The sequence below is a fragment of the Heteronotia binoei genome, chromosome 9, assembly GCF_032191835.1.
Source record: "Heteronotia binoei isolate CCM8104 ecotype False Entrance Well chromosome 9, APGP_CSIRO_Hbin_v1, whole genome shotgun sequence".
Taxonomy (NCBI): Eukaryota; Metazoa; Chordata; class Lepidosauria; order Squamata; family Gekkonidae; genus Heteronotia; species Heteronotia binoei.
In genome coordinates this window covers 105,178,197-105,199,645 of record NC_083231.1, presented here as the reverse complement: position 1 = coordinate 105,199,645, position 21,449 = coordinate 105,178,197, and positions in this window count along the sequence as shown.

Sequence of the window (21,449 nt, the reverse complement as noted above, 5' to 3'; positions counted from 1 at the left end):
CAACAACTAAGCTTGCTCATATTCTTACGTTCATTGCTTTTAAACCGGTCGTCCTGGAGTGCGGTTGATAAAGAATCCCTCAGCACTTCAAATGGATCGGCGATTGGCTTATGGCGTTCCTTCAGACTGAAATCTAAAGTTATTTAGACAGGTGCCCAATATTAAACCTTCAGAAACATACTTCTGCCTACCACCCACACATTCAGAGCCCATTTCCCAGTGCAGGTCATTCACCATGGTGACCAAGGCCATTCCAGTCCCATAGCCAGGCCAGAAACCAGACCGAAAAGGATCCAAACACCTTGTTGTTGTTCATCCCTGGCCCACATAGGGAGGATGATGCTCCAGTCTTGTTCCATCTGCACTGGCTCCCAATCTGCTTCCAGGAGCAAATCAAGGGGCTGGTGGTGTTGACCCATCAAGCTCTGCATGGCCTGGGATCAGCACACCTGAAGGACTTTCTGAGCCTTTGCAAAACTAAGCTAAGGCCGTCTTCTGAGATGCTTCAGACTACCCCCCCACACACACACCCCATATTCTGAGAGTAGGCGGTTGGCAACCTGGGAAATGCCCTTCTCAGCCGTGGCACCAAAACTCTGGAATTCTCTCCCCAGGGATATTCCTCTGTCTGTCTTCCACCAATGGGCGAAGACTTTTCGTTTCATCTGGTTGTTTCCTCAATTAGTCCTCCTTCCTGCCCTATGTTTTAATTACTGTTTAAAGTGCTTTAGCTGTGGATATTGATTAGGGTTTAGTTGTTTTTATTAACTGTTTAATGACTTGTTTTTTATACTGTTTTATTTTAACTATTAGCCACCTTGATGGCCCACACTGGGAAGAAAGACAGCATATAAAGGTTGTAAAGAAACAACTTAAAAGAGTCTGAGAATATTTTAACGCATGACTACAAACTGAGCAATAAATGTGCGTGTGTTTGTAAAGAGCCATCAAGTCACAGTGGACTGATGGTGACCCCAGCAAGGGGTTTTCAGGGCAAGTGATTAAGCAGAGGTGGTTGGCCTTTGCATTCCTCTGCAGAGTCTTCCTTGGTCATCTCCCTTCTAAGCACTGACTCTGCTTAGCTTCCGAGATCAGACAAAATTGAGCTATACTATATCATTCCATGTCCCCATGGACAGTAAATGGAGCTACTTTTTTAAAAGGGGAGGTTTTAAAGAACTATGTGTGAAGTGCTTAGAGCAGGGGTGGCCAAACTGTGGCTCTTTCACACATATCGTATGGCTCTCGAAGCCTCCACTGGCCCGTTAGCTGGCTTGGAGAAGGCATATGTCTGTTTAAATCACTCCTCCAAGGAAGCTGATGGCTTGGCGAAGGCATTTAAAGTTTGAGTTGCTTGCTTTCCACCTCTCCCTCCCCTATCTTATCTTATCTTATCTTATCTTATCTTATCTTATCTTATCATATCTTATCTTCCTTCCTTCCTTCCTTCCTTCCTTCCTTCCTTCCTTCCTTCCTTCCTTCCTTCCTTCCTTCCTTCCTTCCTTCCTTCCTTCCTTCCTTCCTGTCTTGTGGCTCTCAAACATCTGATGTTCATGTCATGTGGCTCTCAAACATGTTTATTCTGTGTGGCTCTTACATTAAGTAAGTTTGGCCACCCCTGGCTTAGAGCGACCCTGTAGGGTTTTCAAGGCAAGAGATGGACATAGGCGTTTTGCCAATGCCTGCTTCTTCCTTGGTGGGCTCTCAACCAAATACTAAACAGGGCCAACCCTGCTGAGCTTCCTAGATCACACTAGCCTGGGCCATGCAGGTCAAGGTAAGAGAAGACCAGAGGTGGTTTGCCACTGTCTTCACAGGAGCCCTGAACTTCCTTGTCGGCCTCCTATGCAAGTATGAACCAGGTCCGACCCTACTTAGCTTCCAAGTCATGATGAGATCAGGTCAGCTTGGGCCATCCAAGTCAGGGCTTTTAAGATTTAGAAGTCTCCCATTCAGACTGGCATATCCTCTCCACAATAGTTGAATAACCAAGATCCTGTCCCTCAGCTTGAATCAGTTCCTTCTGTTTGGCTGCAGGGGATTGGATGAATCTTGCTTCCATGAAATCTATAAATAGTAATAACTCAGGAACTTCCTTGGGAACTAGTAACATGCTCTGTCAAATAACTTGTTTTTTTTTTTTTTAAAAAAAACTCTTTGCAACATACACATTTTGCTACAACCAAGAGTACAATTTGGATTCTATTAATGATTCTTTATGGGCTGAATTATCATTTAGAGTAGGAGAGGACTCAAAGCATATCCAAGACTTGCTTTGGAAGGAGGGAGAGGTTTAAGGTAAAGCTGAACTTACATGCATGAGCCAACAGAAGAGCTGCAACAATGCTCACTGCTGAAAGGAAGAAGCAGATAATATAAATCTTCTTGTGCTTTGCTAGAACTTCTGGGTCTATCTTGGTTGGTCCTTTCTTTACTGCTGCCTTTCCCGCTGCCTTTCCCGAAGCCTTTGCCGAAGCCTTTGCAGTTGGTTTTGCTGGCGCTTTTTTTTCCTTGGGAGCCATGGCTGAAAGTTAAAGAGGAAAGGATTCTGGTGAAGGTTACATTAAATATGATATAACAAAGGTACACAGTGTAGCACAGTCTTGCTTGTTATTCAGTTGCATAGTCAAGTCCGACTCTTTGTGACCCCCAAGGACCACATCACGCCAAGCCCTTCTATCTTCCATTGTCCTAAAAAGGTAAAGGTAGTCCCCTGTGCAAGCACCAATTGTTTCTGATTGGGCTGACGTCACATCATGATGTTTTCACGGCAGACTTTTTAATGGGGTGGTTTGCCATTGCCTTCTCTAGTCACCTCCCCCCAGCAAGCTGGGTACTCATTTTACTGACCTTGGAAGGATGGAAGGCTGAGTCAACCTTGAGCCGGGCTACCTGAACCCAGCTTCCGCCGAGATCGAACACTGTCCTAAGTTCGCTCAAATTCATGTTCATTACTGAGTAGAACAGTTACAATCACAAAATACCCACTATGTATAGACTGCAAATTATATATATATTAAAGTGATAGAACAACTATGAAGATTCCTTGCTCCAGTCTTCAAAAAGAGATGTACATCTTTCAGCAAATGTTACAGGAGAAGCAGCCTTCCTGCTAAATGAATTCGTTTCTCCTTTGATGGCTTCCTCTAAGATGTGGAACTTGCACACTGGGGATCTTCAATCACTGAGGAAGATTGTTTTGCAAAACGGGGTGCCCCCGGGACCTGTTAAGAGGAATTTAAGGACTCCATAAAGGAAATCGTAAATCAACCCACCGGGACATGACATACCTTTACAGTACAGCTCGTGTCAGGAGCTAATTACTTTGGATACAAGAATCCGGTCCAGGGTTATTTGGGGACATGCAAGCTTTGGATGTTTTGTATAATGTCAAGCTTATCTAAGCTAGTATCTCAGAATCTTTTTTGTGCTGCATATTCTGATTACTGATATAATACTACTTCAAGAGTCTTCATAGTTGTTCTGTCACTATATATATATATATATATATATATATATATATATATATATATATATATATATATATATATGAGTCTATACATGGTGGTGATTTTGTGATTGAAAAGGTGAAGGTTATGCAGCACAGAATAAAAAAACCACTACATCATCTGATTTGTTACATGAATGTATGAAGCTGCCTTATACTGAATCAGACTATTGGTTTCTCAAGGTCGGTAATTGTCTACTCAAACTGACAATAGCTCTCCAGGGTCTCAGGCAGAGAAAAAGAAGAACGTAGATTTATACTCCACCCTTCTCTTTCAATCAGAGTCTCAGAGCAACTTACCATCTCCTTTATCTTCTTCCCCCACAACAGACACCCTGTGAGGTAGGTAGGGCTGAGAGAGCTCTCGCAGAAAGGTGCCCTTTCAAGGACAACTCTGCGAGAGCTATGGCTAGCCCAAGGCCATTCCAGCAGCTGCAAGTGGAGGAGTGGGGAATCAAACGTAGTTCTCTCAGATAAGAGTCCACACACTTAACCACTGTACCAAACTGGCTCTTGGAGGTCTTTCTCATCACCTATTGCCTAGTTCTGGAGATCACAGTGTTTGAACTTGGGAAATTCTGCATACCAAGCTGATGTCCTATCACTGAATTGCAGCTCCTGCTTCTTATGTACATGTATTTTTTTTCTCTCTCTTCTTTTTGGAGGGTGGAATCTTAGTAGCCAAACACACAAGGGAACAAGGCACAGAAAAAAAACCCAAACAGCTTTCTGGCACTTTGTTGGCCTCTGCAAGAAGAATACCATAAAGAATACCACTGCCCACCCAGGTTGGGTTTGGTATGCGATTGTTCGAAGGGCTGTTTGTGCCAGTTTGGCATGAGGAAATGTTTCACTTGCAGCCTTGCAGGTGTTCAGGCAGAAGTTTGGAGAGAGGGACGGTGAGAGAAGCTGATGCTTGGCTAATCAGTCTCTCTCCCCCACCCCACCCCCAGCTTTGAACATATGAAGCTGCCTTATACTGAATCAGACTCTGGGTCCATCAAAGTCAGTATTGTCTACTCAGACTGGCAGCGGCTCTCCAGGGTTTCAAGCTGAGGTTTTTCACGCCCACTTGCCTGGACTCTTTTTCGTTGGAGATGCTGGGAATTGAACCTGGGACCTTCTGCTTTCCAAGCAGATGCTCTACCACTGAGCCACTGTCCCTCCCCTTCTTCTCCCTAAGATTTGGCCCTGCAGCAACACAGGAGATGCCTTGCGGAATGGACAACAGAAGATGATTCCTTCTGTTGTCTGCCTGCCCCCAATTTTGGTGGAAGAACATTAGCAATCAGTTTTTCATTTCCTCAATTGGAGTAGGGCTCCAACCTCCAGGTGGGGCCTGGAGAGCTCCCAGAATTACGGCTGATCTCTGGACTACAGAGACCATTTCCCCTGGAGGAAATGGCAGCTTTAGAGGATGGATTCTATGACGTTATAACCAGCTCCCCAAACCTGCCATTCCCAGACCCCATCCCCAGATCTCCAGGAATTTCCCCAGCTTGGAGCATGGAGATGACAAGCTGATTGCTTCTGCCTCTACCTCCATCCAACTTGAAAGGGAACAAAAGCCTAAAACCTTAATTGACTCAAATAGGACTGCCAGTCTCCATGAAGGAGCGGGAGATCTCCCACTATTACAACTCATCCCCAGGTTAGAGAGATCACAGTTCCCCTGGAGAAAATGACTGCTGTGGCTTTCTACCCCATTGAAATCCTTCCCCTCTTCAAACCTTGTCCTCACCAGGCTCCAACCCCCTTAATCTCCAGCTATTTCCCAATCCAGAGCTGGCACAGGTTCCAGGTGAAATTCGCAGAACTCTGGGACTGGCAGCCCCTCTCACCTTACAGAAGATGCAGACAAAAGCTCGGCCTCTTCTCTGGAAGATGGATGGCAGGAGCCACTTCCATACCTTGTTCCTGTTGCTACCAAGACATTCACCTACCCTCAGGATGACACCCAGTTGCTAGAATGGCCCAGGCAAGCAGTGAATCTGGTGATGCAGCCTGAAGACTCTGCCAAGCCTGGGACTGGGGGAGACACTTAAGACAGATGTGCCAATGAAGGGCAATGTCTGGGCACCAGAGAGGCTGATTTTGAAGGAACTATTCAGGATCTACTCAGAACAGCTCTCCAGATGACCACCCAGTATGAGAAGAGGGCCTCCTGCTGTCACTTCCACCACCACTTCTTTTCAACGTTTCCTCCTCTGCTTGCTGCCAGGTCTGCTGTAGCCCCCATCCCTGTCTCCAGTTGTCTCGGCCTGTCTGGCCCACTCCTTTTGTCTCTCCACACCCATTATGCCCTCCAGGGCCCTGCTGATTGGCTGCTCCTTTCATGCATTGGCCAACTGGAGATTGAAAGGGGTGGTGGATTATGATGATGGCACAAAGGGGGCTGTGCCTTAAGCCTCCCCACTTCAGATTCTTGGCCAGACTCAGGAGAGGGGGTTTGGCTATCCCACTTATCTTCTTGAAACACTCTTGAAAGAGAATCTCATAGTGAGCCTGGCTTCCCCTCACAGATGTATGGGCAGCTGATCTATACAAGGACAACGCTGCCCTTCCTTGCATGAGCTGCACTGGCTGTCCTCTACTTTGACATATGTAGCAAGAACTGCCTGAGAATATGTGACATGAGAATGGTACCATGAAAAAGGCTCACACGAAAAACCCCATGATCATAAATGCTCATAGGAAAAAAGTCCATATGGAAAAATGGCAACATGGAAATAAGCTCAAATGGAAAAGGCCCACACAGAAAAAACCCACAAAGAAAGAAGCCCACATGGAAAAATGCATTTCAAAGCACCATAGGTATTTATAATTGTAGATAACTATTCATCTCCATTTATGAGAATGAACGATATTACCTATATTTTATGATGTTATTTTAGGATTAAAATATGTCATATTCACATGCAACAATTTGTGTTGTGATTTTATCAAGTATAATTAAATAATAATTTTGGTGTTTTATTAGTATATTGCTTCATTACTATACAAAAGTGGCCTGTATGAAGAAGACTTTAATGCTCTTGAGTGTAAAGGTTTGGAAGGGAAAATACAGGAAATAAAAGCAACCATTTTGTTATCAATGAACTTTGTTAAGAAGGAAAAACAATAATAACAGAAATTAAACTCTATATAGAAATATTTTAAAATAAAATTAAATACTTTAAAAATTTTAATTTACAATTTGTCAACCTTTTTAATGTTGGTATGAAGTAATTTCTAAAGTACTGTGTAGTATTCACAGCTTTTGAACAACTATGTGGCTTAAAATTTTTCAAATAATTAATATTATTTACTGATTTTGTTACTAAAAATTAAAACCATAAGATAACATTAAAATAAATCAATTTCCGAGCTCAATTTCCCTTTACTTGTATTTTAACAAATACATTGTGGTATACCCAGTGATCACAACAGAAGACTACCTAACCCTAATAGTAAAAGCAACAATTATTTAAGAACAACAATAACAACTCAGATATAATTCTTCAATGCAGTTTAGCCAGTTTCCTTAAGTAATTTAAGTTTATCTTCCACCTGCTCATATTGCTGCACAGAAGTGGCAACCGTGCCATATAGCGCCTCATATTTCCTCTTTTTCACTTCTAGGCAGCCTGCCTGTGCATTAGCCAGTGTTAGTTTGTGGCAAGCCCAGACCCAGCACTAGGGCCTCAGGCACCCCAGGCTGGCACCTGCCCCCACATCCCCCAACCCACACCTGCCCCATCTCCACACCTTCGCCTGTGGGGAGGGCAGGCTTGGAGGCATGGCAGGGGAGTGCAGGGAGGGCTCCAAGCAAGCCGTGACTGCGCTCACAAGTTCTATGTGAGTGTAAAAATCGAGAGCTATTGGAAACCACTAGCATTAAAAAGAATATTCTGTTTGTTAAACAAAAAATTTGCCTGAAGACTCCTCGTTCCTTGAACCTCCTGGATTGCAAAGTTGAGGACATAACAGCATGTAGGAAAATAACTTCTATCAATTAAGTTTGAAAGGCCTAGTGGAATTTTGATTCCCAAATAAGACAGTGACAAAGTGACCCATTGGAAATCGTAACCCGCTTGTATCAGTACATCTTGCAGGATAGGTTCTAAGGCATCCCAGCAAATAGAAGGCAAAGTGACATTGTGGCTATTTTCTTTAATAATTCTTGATGTCCTCATGTTGTGTCACTGCATTAGGCAATAAAGATCTATTTAAAGACCACTGTGTGGTTCTATGGAGTGGTTCATTCTTAGAAATAATGCGGTCTAACCAGATGAGAGTGATTGTCCTATAGAGCAAACCTGGTGATCAAGTGATGTTGATACCAAGATAAGATCGATTCAGGTATGAATTCGATGTCTTGGAGAAAAGTATGTGCAGTCTTTTATTTATTTATTTATTTTGGATTTATATCCCGCCCTCCGCACCGAAGCAGGCTCAGATTGTGGTGCCTCCAAATATCAGTAAGGTGATACTGCAGAAAAAGATATGCCAATCTAGTATAGCGCTTTTTACTGAGTTTTGTGTGTTGATTGTGGTGAGACATATCCAAGGTATTATAAACAATGACAATGAAATCCTCCCAGAATTCTGGAAGGAATTCTAGTCCAGAACATTTGGTTTGTAGATTAAAACAGTTATCATGATTTGCAGATCGTTGTTTTTGACCCATGCAGAAATTAAAAGAAACAAACCAGAAGTTGTGAACAAGGCTTCAGTATATTCAGATTAAACATGAAATACAAACAGTTCTCCAAAGCCATTATGTTTTAGGTGCAATTCATTGTTTTTAAAAGTTGCTGATGCTTCCAGTGAAGCCAAAAGGCTTAATATCAAATTTATACCTAAAAATCAAGAAATCACACTTTACAACAGGAATACTATGGAAACTTGGAAAGGTATCTCTCCGATTCTATTTCAGTAGTAAAATGGGAAGCCTTGATTGTTTAAAAAGTTAAAGAATTTTCTTCCAATTCATTATATATCAAATAGATTAGCAAAGATCTTAGGAGAATCAATCATTTGTTGGAAATGTAGTAAAGAAGTAATTTTAAAAAATGAATGTACACCTTATTATTAGGTGATTTCCCCCCAAAAAAACCAATAAAATGGAACTTCAAAGTGATTGATTTGGTAAATGCGGCAAGAATGACAGTAGTGGAGATATAGAGACAAAAAGCTATGCCAAGAAGAAAGGAATAGTTACACAGAACATCACACTTTATGTTAGTAGATAAGATCACAGCTTACAAATAGAGGTAGGAAAGGAAGAAATAGTTTGAAATTGATTTTAGTAAGAACTAGACTCCATTCGTCCAGTGCTGGGTTAAATACAATTCCATGGAGAGAGTAGTGGTACTAAAATATATTTAAGTATCCTGTTTAAGTAGCTGACTACTGGATTAAAAAAAAAAAAAACAGGAACACATTGCCATCTTGATTATCATACATATTGTAGTAATTTGTCATTCTAAATAATAAAAGCCAAAAATATCATCTAAATGTCCAATGAGCAGGTGATTTTATCCTTCAGATCCAAAGGTGTAGCAGGACATTATTCTTTAAGCTGACTTACAGAGCAATCCGGGGGGGGGGGGGGGGCTGAAAGCGCTGTGGAAGTGGACTTACTGCTATGTTGGCGGTCGAGAGAATTACGCCGGCGGATCCCCTCCTATGCCGGCGGAAAAGGGCCGTGTGCCACTCTCCAGCCACTGCAGTGTGCTGGTGCCATGGCCTGATGGTGGAGCGCTGCCGTGCCGCACTGGGGGCACAGCAGATGTGCAGGGCGGCACGTCGGCGTAGGAGGGGGCCGACCCAGAGGCATGGCCACTGATGTTCGGCTTCCACAGAGTTTTCAGAACGGGAATGCCCCCCCACCAGGCGCAAACCTACACCATGGAAAATGCCGGCATACCCCATAGGCAGTAGTGGAAGCAGGAAGCACTCGCTGGTAGTGCTGGCGTGGTAGCGCGGAAACCCCTTTGGGAGCCGTGTTATCGGCCCACCAATCCTCTCCCGATGCGGGCTGGCCACGGCCCCCCTCCCGCACCCAATCGGTGCTCCCCCCACCCAACAAAGGTTTCGACTCCAGCCACGCACAACTCCCCAGGGAGGGCAGGGCGCCCGGCACTCTGCCCCGGAGGACCGTGCTGTGTGGACTTAGTGTGAGGAGGCGTGCACTTAGTGGCGGGAACAGCACAGAGAAGGATGTTACTTAAGTTACAGATGCTGGACTTGGAGGGAAGTGAGCTACTTCTGGGCGGTGCCACAAGCAGGGGGTGGTGTGGGCCGCCATGGGGGCTTCTGGATATGCAAATGAGGGACACCTGTGAACTTGAAGGTGCGCCTGCTCAGGCCACGGAGCACATGGGGAGGTGTGAGTGGCAGCTACCGGTCACGGTGGCTGCTGGCCGCCAAGGACCAGCCTCAGCTGGGAGTCGAGTCTGTGGCCACTCACACGTCACAGAATGCTTGCTGTGGTGCCCTGCCTGACAATCCCACGGCCAAGGCATGCGGGAACCCTGCCAAGGCGCTCCCGGCATTGCACTGGGGTTCCCGGGTCCCCGTTCCATGTTTTTCTACCTTGTCTTTCTTTTTTATGTCTCCCCACAGGACTTCAGCTCTGCCTGCCATTTCGTCATCTTCCCCATGCCTTATCCAACAAATGCATGAATTTTTGAAGGGATCCAGAGAGTGGTCCTGACAATTCTTGTTTAATAATAGATTGAAGTGCCCAAGAAGAAGCAGCATGTATGGGAGCGCACAGAGTCCCCCCGGTGGCCCCGGGCATATGAGCGGCTGCACTCATGGCACACTCTCCTCCCTGGGTGCCCTGGCCGCTCGCCGAGTGGCCCAGATGTGAGCTTGCACACACTCCCGATTCAAGTGCCCCCCAAAGTCCTGCTGGGCACTGGCCCGTGCCGCCACCTCCACATTCTCCTGCATTGGTATCCCGGGGTTTGGGAGGGGAAGGTCCTGGGAGGCTGGAAGGCATTGCCGGGTGGCAATGTTGTGCAGCATGATGCAGACGGCCACCAGCTTAGCCACAGGCAGGGGCTGCATGCTGTGTCGGCTACCCGTGTGGTGCAGGCAGCGGAACCTCATCTTCAGCTGCCTGAAGGCATGCTCGATGACCATGAGAGTGGCCCTGTGCACCTGGTTGTATGCTGCCCGGTCCTCGGGCGCATCCTCCTGGTACGGCGTCAGCAGGTAGGGCAGCAGCGGTCACCTGTGGAGGACAGGAGGTGAGGACAGGGGATGGGAGGGGCGCCTCACACCGCTGCCTGGTCTTACCTAGCAATCACTCCTGGCCATCTGGCCAGGCTGCCAGGAAGCGGTTGAGGCCCGAGGACGTGAAGATCTGGGCATCGTGCACGGTCCCTGGGAACTTTGCCGCCAGATCTGTGAAGACTCCCTGGTGGTCGCAGGATGCCTGCATGTTGAGGCTGTAGAAGTGGTGCCTGTTCTGTTACACCATGGGATCCTCCCGCAGGGCCACCAGGGCGACATGTGTGCAGTCCACAGCCCCCACAACATTGGGGAACCCTGCAATCGCCATGAGGTTAGCTCTGGCAGTCCACAGCTCCTCCTCACCTGTTGGGAACCACACATGCTGCTGGAGGCGCTAAAGCACGGTGTCCAAGAAGGAGTGGAGGCAGCGGCTGGCCAACGACTGAGAGACCTCCAAGACCTCAGCCACCACGCCCTGGAAGGAGCCGGTCACCACGAATCTTAGGGAGATGAGGATAAGCTGCAAGATGGGGTGCAGGCCGGCCACCTGGCTGAAGAGGCTCGCCCTGAGCTGCTCGCACAGGTCCTGGATGGTAGCGCGGTCCAAGCGGAAGCGGTCCAGACAGTGCTGTCCTTGAGATGCAAAGTGCTCAGGCGCTCCTGGTACGTGTGCGCCTGACAATGTCTCTGCTGCCACCGCGCAACCCACACATAGAGAGTGGGGAGGATGTGCAGTGTCCGCACCCGGGGGGCTCTGGAAGCAGGATGAGGGGGCACCAACCATCATAGGCCCCCATGGTTTGCGCGATGTGACGCACTCTGCAGTGGCCTGGCAGCCACCCCGACATACTCTACCACTGCTTCCAGACACTGCTGGAGCTCTGTGGGGCCCTGGCCAAGCAGAGGCATGGGGTGGACAAGACCACCGGATGCCCTGCTAGTGTACCATGGGAAAGCTGGGCGGGGCGGTGTGAGAGAGCCAACTATCAGCCAGCTGTGGTCAGCAGCCCTCGCATTCCACTGCCCGTAGGAGGAATGGCGGAAGACAGAGCTGCACCGGCCGAGAGTCACTGCCAGCCGAACTGGACTGAGGCAGAGAAGGCGCTCCTCTTTGGCTTTGTGGCCAAGAATGGCACGGTGGCGCTCGCTGGCACAAGAGCCTGGAGGGGGGGGCGAACTCCCGCCGCTGGGGTTTCTGGCATATGGTGGCAGAGCGAGTGTCCGCAGTGAGCCAGGTTCCCCGCACAGAGCAGTCCACCCTGAAGCGCTGGAACGACTCATTCAGCCCTGCCAAGAAGCGGGTCCGGCGTCTCATTGCTGAGGGCTTGACCTATGAGGAGACTGTGGCCTGGGCGCTGAACAGCTCTGAAGCACTCATGGGACCCCTCATCCATCCAGTGGCTGTAACTGGCCACGGCATTGAGGTGATCCGCAGTAGGTTGGCACTCTTCCCCTCCCCTTCTCGCCACCATGGAACTGCCACAATCTGATGGTGACACCCTTTCCCCCCCCGGTGACTCCCAGGACTCTTCGCGGACTGGCGCAAGCTCCACTGCAGACTTGGAGGTGGGCGGCCGCTCCAGCGAGGCAGCTGAGGACTGGAGCTGGCCACCCAGCACCTGCGCGACAGGCGCTCAGCAGGTCAAGCACCCCCCGCCACCCACTGAGCATCCGGACAGCCGTCAGGAGGTGCCGAGTCCAGGGGAGGACACATCCAGTGAGGTCAAGGCTGCCGCAGTGGATGGCCTCCATGTTTCCACAGATGATGAGCGGCCTGAGTCCCCTCCAGGTGTGGCAATGAACGCGGGGCATGGGCGTCCATGAGAGGCCGTCCTCACCAGCATCTGACCCCTGTCCCATCCCACAGGTAGCCGCACCGTGACCCTGACGGCCGATGTGGTGGAGAACCTACGACAGGTATCCCCACGCAGTTGGTTGGTCCTAGCCACCTCCCTCATGCTTTGAACCCTGGATCTTCCCACATTGCTGCCCCATGCCCCGGGGCCAGGGAATCCGGGAAGCCTGGCCATGGCAGATTCAAGTGTGGGGTGTCCGACGCCCCCCCCCCCGGATCTGGCCCCTAACCAGGGGGAGCCACTGGAGGTTCTGGAAGACGGCAGCGATGCCAAAGGCTGCACAGGTGGCGGGGGGCCCCTTGGGCAGCCGCCACTGCCCACCACGAATGCCGGCGGCTTCTTGCGAGGGGTCCGCACAGCAGTCCCTATGCAGCTCTGCACTTCAATAAATCTGATTTCAGCACATAGCATCGAGTCCTTATTCGAGTGGGATTGGGGGGGCGAGGGGCACCAAGTGTGGTACACAGCCACCCCAACACCACTGCATGCCCCGCATGGGTGTCCGATTCTCTGCAGGCGGTCATGATTGGAAGCCACCACAGGGACTGCCGGCAGCACCTTTGGGGCATGGGTGCCTGCAGTGGGTGGCCTAGTCTGTCCTGGCAGGCGACCCCTGCAGCATCTGGGAGGCCATCCTTCCATGCAGGACAGGGGGGGAACACTGATGGAGGCTCGGCTTCCCCCCTTTGATGGGTAGCCTGCTGCATGGAACTAGTGGTAAGTGCTGACCAGATCCTCCACCAAGGATTACGCAGGCAGACCATGGGGCTCGGTGTGTGCATGAGGGGGGTGGGGTGTGTGGGCAGCCTACCACCGGAGAGCACTTTCTCCGGCGGCAGGCATCTCATGGGCCAGCTCCCCGGCCGCCACTCGCCAATCCCTGCCGTTCCTGTAGAAGTGCCTCCCTCCTGTCCCTGCCCTCGCACCACTCAGAGAGGCCACGCTCCAGCTTATCTTACGCATCTACTGGCGGCGGCTGCTGCTGGGGCACGCTACGCTCCGGCGCCCCGAGCCCCTTTGGAGGCCGACTAGCGGCATCGTAGATCCGCCCACGCCTGAGTGACCGCCTGCCACGTATGTCTGGCTTGGGCTGTTAATTGCCCTTGAAGAACCTGTTCTTAGAGTGTGATGTTTGTCTGAAGGCATGCTGTTTGAACTATGTTTGAGTGTGTGTGTTAAATGTTTTCAAGCTACTTCCAATTTATGGGGACCCTATGAATGAATGACCTCCAAAATGTCCTCTTGTTAACAATCTAGATCCATCAGTGACTACTAGCCACAGTGACTAGAGGAGTAACCCTCTGAACTCCAGTGCCAGGGGAAGGCCTTGACCTCTACACCCTTTCTGTTCAGTCTTCAGAGGAATTGTTTGGACACTGCGTGGGATAGGATACGGGCCCAGATGAATCACTAGTTTGATCCAGTAGGCTCTTCTCATGTTTTATGTTATTATTTTCTTATCTGATAGAATATAACTATGGGTTGTATATCAAGAATAAATTTTCCAGTTAGGAGAATGTGTTCAACTATTCTGGACATGCAACTTCAGAAAGGCTTCCCATTTTTTTAAGGTCTGCCATTAAGAGTGAAGGATCTCATATATATGTGTCCTTGAAAAAGGACAGTGGTTTCTGAAATGGGCTGAGTAATTGTCATATATCCATAGGGTCATTTATTGAAATATAGATATTTGAGTCATTGTACAGCACTGTACAGTGTATATATGTTGTTTGAAGTATTGCTTATGTGCCAGTTACATATGGTAGATTTGGGGGGAAATATGGATTTTTGATAAAATATATTTTAAAAACACATACAAATATATTGAATGTTCATATAACTTTATTGAAGTATTTATTATGTTTTCGTAAGCAATATTAGTACATATAGCTATTTGCAGCACGTTTCATGGTGAGGTTGTATGTTTAGTGCTGTTCCATGCCATCCCTTTAATTATTCCAGTCTAGTTGAAGACAGCCAGGTGCTCTTTGGGCCAGAGACTTCCAATAGATGTTGGTCACTTGAGTAGGACAATATCAAATTGTCACAGGGTACTGCCTTGAACTCCCTTCCCCTCCCCTCTTCCACCCCAGAGATCTGTTTGTTGATGAGAAGCAACCAAGGGCTAAAATCAGGAACCCTAGAAGGGAAACCTCAGGGGATTTATTCCCCCCATCCTGCATTCCCCCAATATCAGGCATCTTTGGAACTACAGTTTACAGAATGTTCCACAATTACCAAAATGTTCTACTGTTTCTGGAGCACACAGAAGAAGAGGAAAATAAGGCAGATGGCACTTTGGGGAGGAGGGGTTAGAGAAAACAAGGTTTATTACCTCCCCTTCTGAAACTTCCCCTACTCTAGTAGAATGCTCTGGTTCTAGGATTAATGTAGCCCTGAATAAGAGTACTCTTACTAGGAACTGGGTAAAAAGAGAATAGTGTTTTGTTCTTCCCCAAAATGGAGGATAAACATATTGTCTTACATTCTAAAAAATAAGTATCAGGTCAGGTCCCAAGCCACTCTGGGGAGCTGAGACTTCTTATTCTGAAGGGCAAACCAGAAACAGGAAGCCAAGGGACATATGTTGATAGATATTCTACAGTGATATACTGCAACAGAAAGTGAGCTATAACTGACCTGTTTTGTACTGTTGTTGTTTTTTTGCTATGTCTTTGACTCATTCAAAATTAGTTTTATTTTTCCAACCATGAAGAAAGTGACTTTGACTGCTGGTCCAGAGGTTTGTGCTTCTTTTCACCTGTTGCCAAGAAGGTGTTGGCAAAACGGTGGCTGGAATTGCCATCAGTTTTTACAATAGATCAAACTTCCCCATATTACTTCCCCAGTTTGAGTCATCTTAATGTATTAAGTCAGAGATACTCTGGATTGGAGTTCAATTTACAAATCCATCTTTTGAACTGGCTACAGTCCGTATTTTCCCAGCATTTTGTCTGGGTCCCACATTTGAATATTACCGCACAATCTCCCTTAGTTCCACCTTCTTCTGTCTCTCCCCAGTAGCTGAAAAGAAAAGAAAGCATGAATAAATACAGCATCCATGACACCTAGGATATCTGTGCTATAATTTATAATACGCGCTGTACCATTCATGTTGTATCATCTGATTGTTCATTGATTGTTTTATGGTTTTATGATTTTACTGTTGGATTTTACTGTTTTATTGTGCTTGTGATTGGCCCTTAGCCCATTATGGGGAAGGGCAGACTATAAATCGACTAAATAAAATATAAATAAATTCAGATCAGACCTACACTTCCTTTTGTACAAGTTCTCAGTATACTTCCAGGTTAGATAAAATGGTTGAAATGTATGCTCTCATTGCAGTCAATCAAGACTGTTCCCTGCTAGGACCCACTGCTTTCCTCTGCAGAGTCTTCCTTGGAAGTCTCCCTTCCGAGTATTGACCCTGCTTAGCTTCTGAGATCTGATGAGTTTGGGCTATAGCAGGGGTGGCCAATGGTAGCTCTCCAGATGTTTTTTGCCTACAACTCCCATCAGCCCCAGCCAGTATGGCCAATGGCTGGGGCTGATGGGAGTTGTAGGCAAAAAGAATCTGGAGAGCTACCATTGGCCACCCCTGGGCTATAGGATGCTGCCTTCCTTCCCCAATTTCTCCTTTAGGAGGTATTATAGAGTTTGTCAAGCTGGTATTTCATCTGTGGTTAAAGATATGGTTTAAAACTCTTGTCTTGCGTCAGGCTCAAGCCAGAGAAGTAAAGAACCAAAAGAAGGGGCACAAGGGAAGCAGCATCCCTGCACTTCTTTAAGTTTATTTATTTATTTTTCGCATTTATATCCCGCCCTCCCTGCCGAAGCAGGCTCAGGGTGGCTAACGACATTGAATATCAACAATAAAACAGTAAAACCATAAAGCAGTAAAAACAATTACAATAATATCAGTTAAAATTAAACAATTTGCAATTTAAAATTATTAAAGCAATTTTAAAACATCAGTTTTGGTGCTAAGTTCAATACCATAATGTTGAGCAACTACCATATTTTTTGGACCATTGGATGCACCGGACCATAAGACGCACCTTCATCTTCCACCATCTTCCGCTGCTCGCGCCTTTCAGCACAGCCGTCGGGGATGCGGACGCCATTGCAGCCTTCGGGCTGGAGGCAGGCACGCAGGCATGCGCAAAGTGCTGGGTTTGCAGTGGGGTGGAGGGAGCCAGGCACGCAGGTGCGGAGGGAGCCAGCCACGTGTCCCACCGGTGACCGCGAAGTGGGGGCGTTTATGGTCCAGTGAGTCTGGGTTTGCGGTGGGAGCGGAGGGAGCCAGGCACGCAGGCAGACAGGCAGACGCAAAGCGCTGGGTTTGCGGTGGGGCGGAGGGAGCCAGGCACACAGGCGCGGAGGGAGCCAGCCACGTGTCCCGCCGGCAACCGCAAAGTGGGGGTGTTTATGGTCCGGTGAGTCTGGGTTTGCGGTGGGGGCGGAGGGAGCGATCCCGGTGCTTGTCTCCCGGGGTTGCAGGCCCCCTCCCCCCCGCCTCGTCTCCTTTTTTTTCAGTATTCGCTCCGTAAGACGCAGGCACTTTCCCCCACACACTTTTTTTTTGGGGGGGGGGAGTGCGTCTTATGGTCCGATAAATACGGTATATACTTTGGTTGAAGGCCTTTTGAAATAATGTTGTTTTGCAGGCCTTGCGGAATTGGGCAAGATCCCGCAAGGCTCTAACATCATCTGGGAGTTGGTTCCACCAGTGGGGGGCCACAATAGAGAAGGCTCATTCTCTGGTAGCCTTCAATCTCGCCTCCCTCAGCCCGGGGATTTCTAATAGGTTTTGTGATCTAGATCTAAGTACGCTCTGGGGAATATATGGGGAGAGACGGTCCCTAAGGTAGACAGGTCCTTGACCATATAGGGCTTTAAAGGTAATAACCAGCACCTTGTAGTGAATCTGGAACACTATTGGCAGCCAATGCAGTCTCCACAGCCCCAGCTGTACATGATCCCGAATAGAGAGACCCAGTAGTAGTGTGGCTGCAGCATTCTGCACCAGCTGCAGCTTCCGGATTTGAGACATGGGCAGCCCCATGTAAAGGGCATTACAATAGTTTAGTCTCGAGGTGACCGTTGCATGAATCACTGTTGCTAAGTTGCTATGTTCTAGGAAGGGTGCCAACTGTCGTGCTTGCCTAAGATGGAAAAAGGTGGATCTTGGCTGCTGTCTGGGCCTCCATAGCCAATGTGGGCACCAGTAGCACCCTCAAGCTCTTGACTTTAGGTGCCGATATCAGTGGCATCCCATCAAAGACTGGTAGAGGGATTTCCCTTCCCAGGCCACCGCGACTCAGACAAAGGACTTCTGTCTTCGTTGGATTCAGCTTCAGACGACTCAGCCTGAGCCACTCCACCACTGCTTATAACGCCGGGGCCAATTTTTCTGGGGCGGAGGCCGTCCGGCCGTCCATCAGCAGATAAAGCTGGGTGTCATCTGCATACTGATGGCAACCCAGCCCAAATCTCCTGACCATCTGGGCAAGGGGGCACATATAGATATTAAACAGCATCGGGGAAAGCACCACCCCCTGAGGAACCCCACAATTAAGCGGATGCCTCTGGGACGATTGTCCCCCGATTGCCACCCTTTGTCCCCGATCACAGAGAAAGGAGGAAAGCCATTGTAAGGCCAACCCCTGGATCCCCGCATCGGCGAGGTGGTGAACCAGCAACTGATGGTCAACCATGTCGAACGCTGCCGACAGGTCCAAAAGCAACAGTACTGCTGACCCGCCTCGATCCAGTTGTCGCTGGAGATCATCTACTAAGGCGACCAGCATGTCCCATGGCCCGGATGAAAGTCGGACTGGTGTGGGTCTAGGATGGAAGCGTCCTCCAGGAAGCTCTGCAACTGTAATGCTACTGCCCTCTCGATAATTTTACCCGAAAAGGGTCAATTTGAGACCGTCCGATAGTGTGCCAATTCGACCAGGTCTAATGTTGGTTTTTTCAAGAGGGGATGGACTATCGCCTCTTTAAGAGCTGTTGGGAAAAGCCCATCCGAGAGGGACCTATTTACAATATCCCATACAGGATACTGAAGCTCCATCCGGCAAGCTTTAATCAGCCAGGATGGGCAAGGGTCCAAATTGCATGTTGTTGGGCGTACAGTTGCGAGGATTCTGTCAACTTCCTCCAAGCTGAGTGTTGTAAAGTTGTCTAAAGCCGATCCCGAAAACAGGCACGGAGCCTCGAGTTCACTTACTGTTTCAATTGTGGCAGGGAGGTTGCGGCGGAGCAAAGAGACTATCGGTGAAAAATGTTGCAAAAGCCTCACAGCCTATTTCCAATTCCCTAGAGTTCGGTCTGCCTTGTGGCAGAGTTGTAAGAGTCCGAATAATACTAAATAATTGTGCCGGGCATGAATTCACGGATGCAATCTTGGCCACAAAGTAAAATTTCTTTGTGACCTTGACTGCCATCTCATAGCATCTCATATACTCTCTATAAGATGCTCTGGTTGCTTCGTCGTGAGTCCGCCGCCATTGCCTCTCTAGTCATCTGAGCCTCCATTTCATCGATCGCAAATCCACGTTATACCATGGTTCCATCTTTTCATGGGGGCGCAGAGGTTGCCAAGGAGCGATCTCATCAATGGCCATGGTGAGCCGATTTTGCCATAACTCAACCATTGCATCGAGCGAGTCGCCAGGGGACCAGGGGTCCCACAGTTCCCTCTGGAACCGTATTGGGTCCATTAGGTTCCTTGGGCGAGCTAAAATACGCTCGTCGCCTAAACAGGTTTGGGGTGGCACATTCATGCAGGCTTTCAGGCCATAGTGGTTTGACTATGGCACTGCATCAGCAGTAATTCGGGTCACTGTAACCCCCAACGCGAAGATCAAATCCAGCATGTGCCCGGCTTGATGTGTGGGTGTGGCTGCAAATTGAGACAGTCCTAGTGAAGCCATGGATGACACTAGGTCCATCGCCCGATTGGAGTTCGCATCATCGGCATGGACGTTGAAATCACCCAGGATTAAAAGCCTTGGGTGTTCCAATGCCCAGCCTGTTGCGGCCTCCAACAGGGACGGTAAGGCGCTGGCTGGTGCATTAGGCAATCGGTACACCAGCTAGATCACCAAACCCTCTCCCACATCCCACTTCAGACCCTACACATTCAATGCTGTCGATCTCTGACGTCGGTAGCGCTCGGAAGGAGTAAGGCTCCTGTATGAATAGTGCCACTCCCCCCCCCTGCCCACTAGTCCGTGACTGGTGAAAGACTGAGTATCCTGGGGGGCTACCTGGGAGAGGGCTACCATCTCCCCATCGCACACCCAGGTCTCAGTCACGCATGCCAGGTCCATATCCTGTTCACACAGGAAGTTCCGAAGGATTGAGGTCTTATTGTTTATGGACCTGGCATTGCATAACACCAGTGACGGAGGTGGGTAGTTCACCCTGTCCCCACCCCCTGTCACCCTTGGGATGGGACACAGACTGGAAGGGGGTCGAGCACCCACATGTCTCTGCCGCCTTTTGTTACATTTATGTCTGTTCCCACCGTCATATTATCCCCTCCCCAGGAGTACTGGAATCCCCCGGCCGGTCATCCCCCCCACTGGTCTCCACAATCACCTCCAGCCAATGTCAGATGACCTGTAGTAATCCTAAAAGCCCCTCCCCCAGTCACTTTATCAATCCTGTCAATTTAATCTCCCCTAAATGGCCAACTAATTCTAAAACCCTTAATCTAATCCATTAATCAATTAGCTACTAATTATACCTTAAGCTAGTTAAGTTCTGAAACCTCTTTACTTCCAATTTGTACTCCTAACTCAATCAGCCAATAAATCAATTTCCTAATAGCTAATTAATTCAGTGTTAATAAATTATACCCAGATTTGATTCCCCCAGATTAATGCATCCCCCAATTTTATTCATCCCACATCAATCAACCACTAATAAATTAGGTTCTGTTAAATTTAGCATCTAAACCATAAAAATAGATAATAAATAGCTCGTTATCAGCAATAAGGCAATAGTGTTGAATAGTAATAGGAATAAAGTGTTTATAATTAAAGTGCTACAGTATAGGCTTGCGTGCAGTCTATATATAAACCCTTCTTCAGAGCTGGGCCGGGTCCGTTCTTCTAATCAGCAGCCCCAGTGAGTACGAAGTGGAGAGAGATCTCCTCCGGGCTCCCCAGGCGCTGAGGTCCCCTTGGCCGGAGCACATACCGCAGCTCCAAATCAAGCCCCGTCCAAGTCATCCCCATCCAAGAGCCATGGCTACTGCCAGGCGACGCCTCAGCAGCCACCAGCTGCCAAGCGACGCCAATCCACGCTGACATAGGCCAATGGCATGGCGGATTTGTCGTGGGGCTAATGGCCAGGTTCAGATGTATCAGATGTACCTGGAGAAAAATCGCTGCTGCAACAGACAGGGTCCAGGACGCGCCAGACACGGCTCAGCCAAGCTAGGGGAGCAAGCCAGAGCGGCTGCAGGATCGTAGGCTGAAGGGGGGGAAGGGGGATTGAAAGCCCCTTCTGACCACCGCGAGCACTCCACCGTCACGGCTAATGCCGTCGGCTCTGCCACTCGCCACTCCACTCCTCCTCGCTCAGCTCCCTACCACTCACTGCTCCACTCCTCCTTGCTCGGTTCCCCGCTCGGGTTGGCGCCGCCTCCCCGCTGCCCAGCAGCCACTCACTCCAGTCTGAGGCTCATCTCTGTGCTGCCGGGCCGGCCAAAACAGTCATAGGTGTCTCTTTTCTGTTTTTTTTGGTCTCACTGACGGTGGTCTGTGCACAGTCACAGCAGGCTGCCCACAATAGCACCCACTTTACTCCTTTTCAGAGCAGAACTGCAGGGTGTGGCG